Source organism: Fukomys damarensis, unplaced genomic scaffold (genome assembly GCF_012274545.1).
Source record: "Fukomys damarensis isolate Sample0158 unplaced genomic scaffold, DMR_v1.0_HiC HiC_scaffold_37, whole genome shotgun sequence".
NCBI lineage: Eukaryota > Metazoa > Chordata > Mammalia > Rodentia > Bathyergidae > Fukomys > Fukomys damarensis.
Window position 1 is genome coordinate 19,385,775 of NW_022900949.1, and position 10,104 is coordinate 19,395,878.

General features: G+C 40.4%; 1 long non-coding RNA gene across 2 annotated transcripts in view; it reads left to right on the plus strand.

Moving 5' to 3' along the window:
• LOC104859278 overlaps window positions 1–10,104 on the plus strand; it is a 28,079-nt gene that overhangs the window by 515 nt on the left and 17,460 nt on the right. The gene's annotated exons all lie outside the window — the stretch shown is intronic.

Sequence of the window (10,104 nt, forward strand, 5' to 3'; positions counted from 1 at the left end):
AAATAGTTTGATATACTTGAATTGCTCAATCGCTCTTTGAATTGACTTTCTAGTGGTAGATAACCAAATCACCACAAACTTAATAGCACAACCCAACACAAGTTTATTACCTTACATTTTGTCTGGGTCAGAAGTCTGAGCACAGTCTGATGGGGTTCTCTGCTTACAGTCTTACTAGGCTTACATCACACATGTTAGGGTTTCAATCAAGGGAGACTGGGGGTCCTTTTTGCAGATCTCTGATTATGTCCGAAATCAAGCCGCTTGTCTTTGCTGGGTGCGGGCTGCAGACCTCTCTGCTCCTAGAAGGCCCCTCCGGTCTGTGTCTGGTGAACTTCTTTTGACACATTTGCAGCATAGTTACAACAGCTTTTTGCCTCTTGGAGCCTCATGGGAAATAGTGTGGGAAGGGCCCAGCCCTGCTTTGAAGCTCAACTGATGAGCTCATGTTCACCCAGGATAATCCACCCTTTGATGAACTCAAAGTCAACTAACCAGTTACCTGTCTTGGGGATGAATTCCTGTCATGTTTACCAGCTACACTCCCACCCCGGTGGCGAGGATTATTCAGGACATGTGCACCCAGAGACGCCTTCTACCAAGGACCATCTTAGAATCCTACCTTCCACACTCTTGTGGGAGCTTCTTTAAGCTGCGTCCAGCTCAGCATAGCTACAAATTAGTTGTCATTTCTTAAAATAAATACTCTCTGTGTTTCTTGATGGACTCTCAAGCCAGGTTAAAACTGGTTTTTGTTTTTTGTTTCGTTTGCAGACACCTTCGCCCTAGCCTATGGTTTTCATCTTCTGTTGAAATTTCTTTTCTCTCCGTAGGTTCCCATCATACTGGATTAAGGTAGCTGTATTTTCTTCTTAGAAGGTTTTCCTCATTCACTGAGCCCTGATCCTCACTGTATCGCTCCCTGCTGAGCTGCTCTTTGAAAACCTAAAACTAAAACTAAACGTCTGGTTTATTGAGGTATAATTTACATGCACTCACATTCATCCCTTTTATTGTGCAGGTCTATGCATTTCAAAAAAATGTAGTCAATCGAGTCAATCTCTACGGTCCAGATATGGAATCGTCTCTTACCACACGCACACACACGATAAGCTTTGTAGTTAACCTCTCCCATAACACCCAGCCCCTGGCAGCCGGGGTTGTTTTCTTCCCCTAGAGTTTTCTTCTTCCACAGTGTCATAAAAATGAAACCATATCTTGTAGCCCTGGCAAGTCTGTAACATAAAATGCTCTCTACTTTCATTCTCATTGTGTACATCAGCAGTCCATCTCCTCTCCTGGTCCGGCACAAGTCCATCTCATGGCTGTAGCACAGTGTTAATCTGTTTATCGGCGGGAGGATATTTGGGATGTTTCTGTTTATGAATAAAGCCCCTATAAATGTTCATATGCAGGTTTTTGTGGGCACTTACGTCTTTGTTTCCCTTGAATAAATAAATACGCAGTGACAAAACTAGTAGATCAGATGATGAGTCCATATAAGAAATTGCCAGACTGTTTTCCAAAGAGACTGAATAATTTTGCATATCTACCAGCAATGTGTGAGAAAACAGTTGCAGAAATTATTCTAGCTATTCCATCTAACAGTATTATCAGGTTTTATTTTTGCCTTCATTTTACCTATTTAAATAGGTAATTGTATCTCATTCAGGTCTTAAATTACATTTTTTTCAAGGAATAATAATGTTCAACATATTTTAATGTGATTATTTGCTATTCACATGGCTTTTCTGATGGAGTCTTTTCTCATGTCTTGCCCGTTTTAAAAAATGGGTTTTCTATCATTGAGCTTTGAAAGTTTTTATATATTTGGCTTCAAATTCTTTATTAATGCTTTGAATATATTTCGCACACAGTGAGAGTTTTAAAGTTTCCTAAGTGCCAGTTCTCAAAGAGCATAATTTAATTTGACTGACTATGTATATGTAGATCTATTTCTCCATACTTTACCAGGTGTGTTCACCTAGTTTGTCAAAACTACACTGTTTTAATTACTGTAGCTTAATCACAAGCCTGGAAATGGGTACTATAAATCCTCCAACTTTTTCTTTTTCTTTTTTGCTACCAGGGATTGAACTCAGGTCCTTGCGCTTGCAAGGCAGGCCACCGAACTGCTGAGCTAAATCCCCAGCCCCCAACTTTTTCTTTTTCTTTTTTGCTACCAGGGATTGAACTCAGGTCCTTGCGCTTGCAAGGCAGGCCACCGAACTGCTGAGCTAAATCCCCAGCCCCCAACTTTTTCTTTTTAATAGCTTTTAGTTACTCCTATTCTTTGCCTTCCCAAGTGAATTTTCAATCATGCTGTCAGTTTCTATAAAACAATTTATTAGAATTTTAGGATTATTTTAAATTTGTGGACAAATTAGGAGAGAATTGATATCTTAATGTCATTATCTTCCATTCCACGCATGGGGTATATCTTCCAACTTATTTTGATCTTATTTAATTTCAGTGCTTTCTAGTTTTGAAGAGTCAGATCCTCAACATACTTGGTTAGGGCTGTATTTAAATATTTGATGTTTTTGGTCATACCATGTCAATTAATATATTCTTTGAATTTCAATTTCAGATTATTTATACATAGTATATAGAAATGGCATTGATTTTTGTATATTGAACCCTTTGGCTTTTTAAAACTTTCTTGTTCAAATGGCTTTCTGTGGCTTTTCTAGGAAGACAGTCATTTCTTCTGCGAATAGAGATGATTTTACGTCTTCCTTTCTGATGAAAACACATTCTACTTTTCATTGCTTCACTGCCTTGGCAAGGCATCCTACATGCTCTTGGACAGGAATGGTGAAAGAAAACATCCTCGCCTTGTTCTCAGCTGGGATATTACCTGTTGGCTGTTGGTTTTTTGTGAATGTTTTTCATCAGGTTAAGGAAGTTCCTTTTAGTCATAGCCTTCTAAGAATTTTTAAAATTGTGAATGAATATTATCAGACACTTTCTCTGGATCTATTGACATGGTGAACTACATTGATTGGTTTTTCTACTCTAAAACCATCTTTCCAGTTAATCTTTTCATTTATTGTTCTTTTTATATATTGCTGGATTCATTTTGCTAATATTTATTGAAAACTTTTGTATTTACATTTATGAAAGATATGAGAACATGGTTTCTTTTTCTTATATTGACTTCTGATCTGGTGTCAGGATTATGTTGGTCTCATAAAATGAACTGGGAAACATTTCTTTTTCATTTCTTTGCCAGAAGAGTTATATACAGGTATTACCGATTTTTCACTGGCTATTTGGCAGAATTGACCAGTGAACCCATCTTGAACTGGAGTCTTCTTTGGCAGAAAGTTTTTAATAAGTAACTTGATTCCTTTCATTGAGGTAGGAATAACCAAGTTGCATTTCTCAAGGCGTTTGTTCATTTGATCTAAGATTTCACATTTTGAGAGGCTTGAAGCTGCTTTTTAAAAACTGTTTATAGGGCCTGCGGTGATATTCTCTTTTTTGTTTCCATATTACTAAACTGCATTTTCTGTCTCTTTTTTTCTTCACCAATGTACCTAAAAGTTTGTCAAATTTTTGTTGTTCATTATGGCTTCCTTAATTTTCTCTATTATCTTTCTCTTTTCAGTTCCATCAATTTACACTTTTACCGTTATTATTTTGGTTTGCTTTGGGATTAACTTGTTTTTATTTCCCTAGTTTCTAAGATGGGGTTTAGCCCATAGATTGAGGCCTCTCTTGTTTTCTAATATGAATAAGTAATGCTATAAATTTTCCTTTAAGTACACTTTTAGCTATATCCCACAAAGTTTGACATACTGTTTTATTTTCATTTAGTTCAAACTATTTTCTAGTTTCTCTTGTATCTTCTCTTTCAATCCTTGATCATTGTGTGTTGTTTAATTTTTAAATGTTTGGCAGATTTTACAGGAGTTTCTGGATTATTTCTGGTTTAATTCTGTTGCAGAAATTATACTTTGTAAGACTGCAGTCCTTTTAAATTTGTTGAGGCCTATTATTACAGGAGCTCTGAATATAGTCGATCTTGCTGAAACTAACAGCATTATGACCCACATTAAATTAGTCCATCCTGCTCTTTCTAATTTCTCATACATTTTCATCATCTAGGTCTCAAGATAACCCCTCTTTATTTTGCCATCAGGTCCACCTAAAGGCAGGCATTCTGGTGTGTACACACCGCACTAATTCATGTTTATGCAATACTAATGCTCCATTTGCATCTCTAAACTCCAGGGACACTGTGATCATGATCACCATATCTAAATGGATATTTTCAAGTCTCCAAGCTTTCCCTGGGGCTGAAGAGATGGAGGTTTCTACCCCGGTCTTGAGTGAAGAATCAGGAAGTAGTTGACATTAAAATCGTCACCACATTTTCCAGGCTCACATAGCTTTTGTCTCACATCTGAAATTCGGCAGAGTCCAGAGGTGATTGTAATGTGTCTTCCCTCCGTACCACATATGTCTCCTCTTATCTGTCACCAATGTGACACAATCATCTCCTCAGTAATTGTGAAGCCCACCTGCTAGCTCAGGCCAGCACTCCCTGAGACATTGTCAGAAGCAATGGGGCACCAGTGTTCATAGTCTAAATTGTGAGGCGGGCAGCTCTCCACACAACCCGCCAGCTGTCCCTGTCCAGAGCTGAATTAATTTCTGGATCAGGTTAGGCTTGAGCTAAGCCCTCTTACACACCTGACCACTTTCAACATACCTGGGGGCAGAGGACAACAAAAAAACCGAACTAATAACCGCCATTATGAAGGGAACTGGCCTGGCTCACTTTCCTCTGAGGTGGGGCTTCCCCGTGCCTCAGAGTCCAATCATAGGCAACCACATCACGACATCTGGGGTCAGACAGTGTCCACTCAGTTCTGCCAGTCCTTGTGAAAGTCCAGTAGACCATCAGGACTCACACTCAGAAGCACGCTGTAGTTTCATTCCTTCCTGTTCTTCTGCCTAATGATTCTTTTCAACTTTCTTTTTTGAGGATAAAAGGATGAAGGTTCATTTTACCCAAAGGCAGTGTTTAACCTTTGTCCCAGCATTTAGTCAGCATTCGGAAGTTGCGCCATGACTCTTTCCCAGAGAGGTGTCGGGTGCCTGATTCCCTCACCCGTTACTGAGGTCCTTCCTGAGGGAAGAGTGTCTCCAGGAGTCTCAGGGCAACAGACAATGTGATAGGTCTTTGTTGTTATATTAAACTTTCCATAAGACATGGGCTCAATTTGCATGAACAGTAGCAGTCTAGAAAAAGACTGCTTAGAAATTAGTAAAGGCAGATGATGAACTCTTAGACCCAAATAAAATTGGAAGTCCAATGAGTCCCTCACGTAAAACTAGTGTCTTCAGTGATGCAAACCTTAGGCCAAAAATCTACTCTGCCTAAGAAGCAATCTTGTCTTTCTCAACCTGGGCTGGTGTGAGAAACTAAATTATTTCTTGGGTAATTTTTAAACACAAGTTTATACCACATGTGAGCTTGAAAGCTCTAATATATTACCTCTGTATAGTCTGCGAAATCCCGTTCTGAGACTCTACTGTCAAAATTAGTGTCAGGCCATGATACCCCAAGGTTAGAAACAAATCCAAAACCTCTCTGCAGAGACAACCTCAATTTAGGCAGGAGTCGTATAATAGGATAAATCCTCTTTTCACCTGGGTTTATAAACTGAAATTACAGATGGGGCTGGGAAACAATCTGCCACATGCAAGATTAACTAATGAAAACAAACAGCAGAGAATATAAAATAATAATGTTCAATATAACTGCATAAATACATTTTAGAGAAAAACAGGACAAGAAGAAGAAATGAGAACTTTTAGACCTAACATAATAGCATGCTTACCAGTGGAAAAGATAGCAATTGAATGGATAGTAAATCAATGTTCAGGATAAACAACAGATTGAACATAATTCTAAATATGTGTTTTGAACTAGAACTCAGACCTAAAAATTAATAACTCCGAGATAGCATGTCCAGAGATGAAATATAAGAAAGCAAAGATAGGACACATGAAAGACAGAGTGAAAAGAACCAAAATACGTCATAGAGGGGTCACATCAGGACAAACCAGAGAGAAGGGAGGAGAGGTGTCCTTCTAGCCAAGAGTTCATAACCAATAGAGATACTCAGACCCAGGAAATACCCTGTGCCCAAACCTAGGCAGGTCCTGGTAAAACTAGAAAACAAAGCACTGGAGTCAAAGAGAAGATTATACAACAACTGGGGAAGAAAGAAAGATTAGCTAGAGAGGAATTCCCACTACCAACAAACTTCTCAAACTCGGGAACAGAAACGAGAAGACATGGAGTATTGATTGTCAGCCAAGCAAGGAAAATAATCATTAGCCTAGGTTTTCATTCCAGCTAATCTGTAACTCTCTTGGGGGTGCCAGATAGAGACAATAATCAAGTCCAAGAGAATTTCACAGTAGCAGACACTAGCTAAAAGCACTCTCTAAAGAATTTATTTTAGGAAGAAGGAAAGTAAATACAACAGACTGAATTTGTGATACAAAGAAACTGATCAGCATGGAAGTAAGTGAAAAAAGTTTTCATTGGTTAAAATACTAATTAATGAAGTAATATTAATTGTGACCAATTTTGGTGATAAAACACACAAGATGGAATTCAAATACCAGTCCATACTTGATTAAAAATGGGGTGAAATGACCAGAGTCACAGCATTCCAATGTCTTCTGTATTATTTAGGAGAAGCATAGAAATGTTAATGACTTAGAAACTCTAAGGATGCCTATTAACAATTTACAAGTAACCCCTGAAAGAACAAAGAAAACACAATAATGGATTAATTCAACAGTAGGTACAAAAGGAGAAAGAATTAGGTAACCTTATTATACTCATTTTGCAGTTGAGGAAACTAAGACCTGAGATGTTCGGTGACTTACTCGAGGTCAGTTAGTAAATGGTATTCAAATCCGAGCTTGACTTCAGAGTCCAAGATTGTGACCACTAAATTAGACACCTCCCCCAAGAGCTGTGTTAAGATGGTTTGGGCTAAAAGGAGAAAAATAAATTCCTCTCTCTCTCTCTCTCTTTCTTTTCTTTTTCCCCTCTTTGTTTTTTGTTTCTTTCTTTTCTTTTTCTCTCTCTTTTTTGCTATCTGTATGTTTGCAGTACATAACGACTACATTCACTGTGGTACATGTGCATAACACATCTCAATTCTTTTTTAACCCCTTCCCTCTCCTACACTTCCTCCTCCCATCATTTGGTCCTAAAAGGAGAGAAATTTCACCAGGTGAATCAGCATTATGCTTTCCTGAGCTTAGTTTGACATTTACCTAACCAGGTTAAGCCAGCTCCTATGACTGCAGAGAAGAGTGGCTGTCTGTAAATAGACAATCAAGGTTTTGGTTTTTTTTTCTGAAGTGTTTTCATATTGTATCAATAAGCTGTAAGGAAGTCCTTTCCAAGAAAATGAATACCAAATATTGACACACGGTTTTCCATCAATTATGGAAAAGTGTGACTTCCTTTCACCTTCGTCCCCTACATCACGGAGAGATTCCAGAAGAAATGAAAGCATTCACTGCACCAGCTTGCTCTCTGGGTTCCCTCCGCACCTGCGGCTCTTTGGGAAGCCAACTGTGACAAAATTGCCAAGGACCCTTGAGCTCTGAGGGCCACCTCAATCCCCGAGCACGCAGGGAAATGAATGACAGAGGAAGGGCCTGATGCGCCCACTCCTTGCAGCATCCAGCTGAGTGGGCTTCGAGAAAGTGCCGCGTGGGTGGGGCCTTTTGGAGCGTCTGTGCCGTGGGGCTGAGCGGAGAAGCGGGGGCTTGAAGCACGGGAGGGGCTTGTTGGTGGGTGCCAGCAAGCGATTTCCAGCCAGCTCTTTTGTATGTGAATGTGCTGTCAACCCTTTCTGCCCTTTTCCCTCTTAAATATTCCCCTGCTTTCAAGGTTTGGTGATTTACATAAAATCTAATGTGAGGAAAAAGTGTAGTCGGTCATCCAGCACTCTGATTTCTTTGTTTTCCACTCGTTGTCTAGCTAACCTGGGAGCAAAGTATGGTCTTCCTCAAACCTCAAGACTTTAAAAATTGAGGAAGAACTCAAAGTGGGCTGGAGTTGCCCTCGATCCATCCCCTGTAGTTGTTCGAATGTGCACTGTTTTGTATTAATTAGTGATTCTTGTTAGGGACCTGATCTTGCCATCACAGGCTGCATTTTCCTGGTGCTTCTTGGCTCTTAAAATGACCTCATGCTCTTTTCTTTAGTTTCCCTCCTCCCAAGGCCACAGCAGTCCGGAGGGGTTAAACCTGTTTCTCCAGGACCAAACCCATACAGGGCAACCTGGCCCGTGATATGTTAAAAAGAGCCCACTCCTCATACATAAGCAATAGCCCAGCCCAAAACAATAAAAGGACCTTCCTTTCTTTGTTCTTCTCTTCCCTCTCTCCTCTCTCCCTAATAAAGTCTCCGGTCGGACCTCTCGGTGTGCGGCCTAGTTGTTGAGCGTCGCTGTGCCTCTACAATTCTTATGTGTAGCAATATCAAGAAGAAGGATTCTTGGAGCTAAAACACAGGTCAAGGTAGGACTGAGATGGGCCACACAGGTGCACCTCTGGGAGAGCTGGCACCGGGATTCAGGGCGTGCGTCAGAACTAAGGGTTGGCAAACCTACTCCCACAAGGGAAGCAAAATGCTAAAGTTCCTTTCCTTTCTCTCATTCCCAGACTTGCAAACAAGGGGTCTGAGTCAGTCCTCGAGCACCCAAGTTAGCAGAATGGGGACGGGGAGAATAAACCAGAGCCTGCGCCCTTCACCTTGGCGAGTAGTTTTCGGTTCACTTTGCGCCCGCCTGTGGCTGGAATCCAGTGCCTCCTTGTGCTTTGGAGATAAGGAAATCTGTCCTCGGAGTCTTCCCTCTGGCTTTGGAGATGTCATTTAGTCCGAAGAATCTTCTTGGAAGAAGAGTTCCCCAATTCTTTTAGGGTGTTTGGTGGTGGGTGGAAGGTACACGGGCGTGGGCACACACACACAAACATAAACACACATGCACACAGGAAAACAGAGCAAAAGTAAAGGATTAGAAAAGTAGGTGATAAAAGAATAGAAAAGATAGGTGAGACAAAAGAAATCCTCGAGTTTATGTTGCATTACATCTAACCCACCCTAGTGTGTCATATTTTGTGTACCCGCATTTCCCACATTTGCCATGAGAGACACACTGGTCCCCTGGAACTTACATAGTCCCTCACACACTCACACACGCATGAGTGTTTGTATCTGACTTTTTTCAAACAGCTTATAACAATGTATTTTATTAACTGTAGCCACGTAACGTCTCACATGAAAACCGATCGGACAAAACAACTAAACACCGAAAAGGAAGTCCTCGTGCTTATCTTGTCATGGGCCTAAGAAGACTGACGGTGTGCCAGGGTCTCACTCAAAGCCAAAGTGATATCTCACTAATGTCAGTCTAATACGCCTTAAATGAAGGTACCTTTCGATTATGAGTCATCTTTGTATGTATGTATGTATGAGTCATCTTTGTATTCGTCTGTAAAACGTTAGGTCAGCTTTATTCAAATAACAATAACACCGATTACCATTACTATGTGAAAACGCTACTTACTTTAAGTGTTTTACAAATATTAATTCTTTAATAACTCAAGAACGTTGTTGGCACTCATGAATTAGTATTTGTGGAACACCATAAAAGGGAGAATAAAGGGAGGAGAGGAAAAACTTCCAAATATTATGTTTAAAATTCCCATGGAGGTAGAATAAGCTATTGGTATTCTTAAAGCAGAAACAAGACTGTAACAGAGTGGAAGACAAAAGATGGAAAGATTCTTGAGAGCTGAAAGTGCCGCAGATAATCTTTCCTGCCCCTGCATCAGCCACCCCCACATCCACCCACCCCCTTCTCAGGTCTCTACCCTGAACCTTGTTCTCCAGGTTCCCAGCATGAGGAAATGGGCACTTGACATAATTCGAGGAAACCAGCTGAGCATCTTCCCAGAGGGAATGGTTCGTTTCCTTAATGAGAAGCAGACCAGGGAGGAAATCTCCTTTTCCCCCTCCCCCTCTTCTTCCCTTCCCCTCCCCCCTTTCCC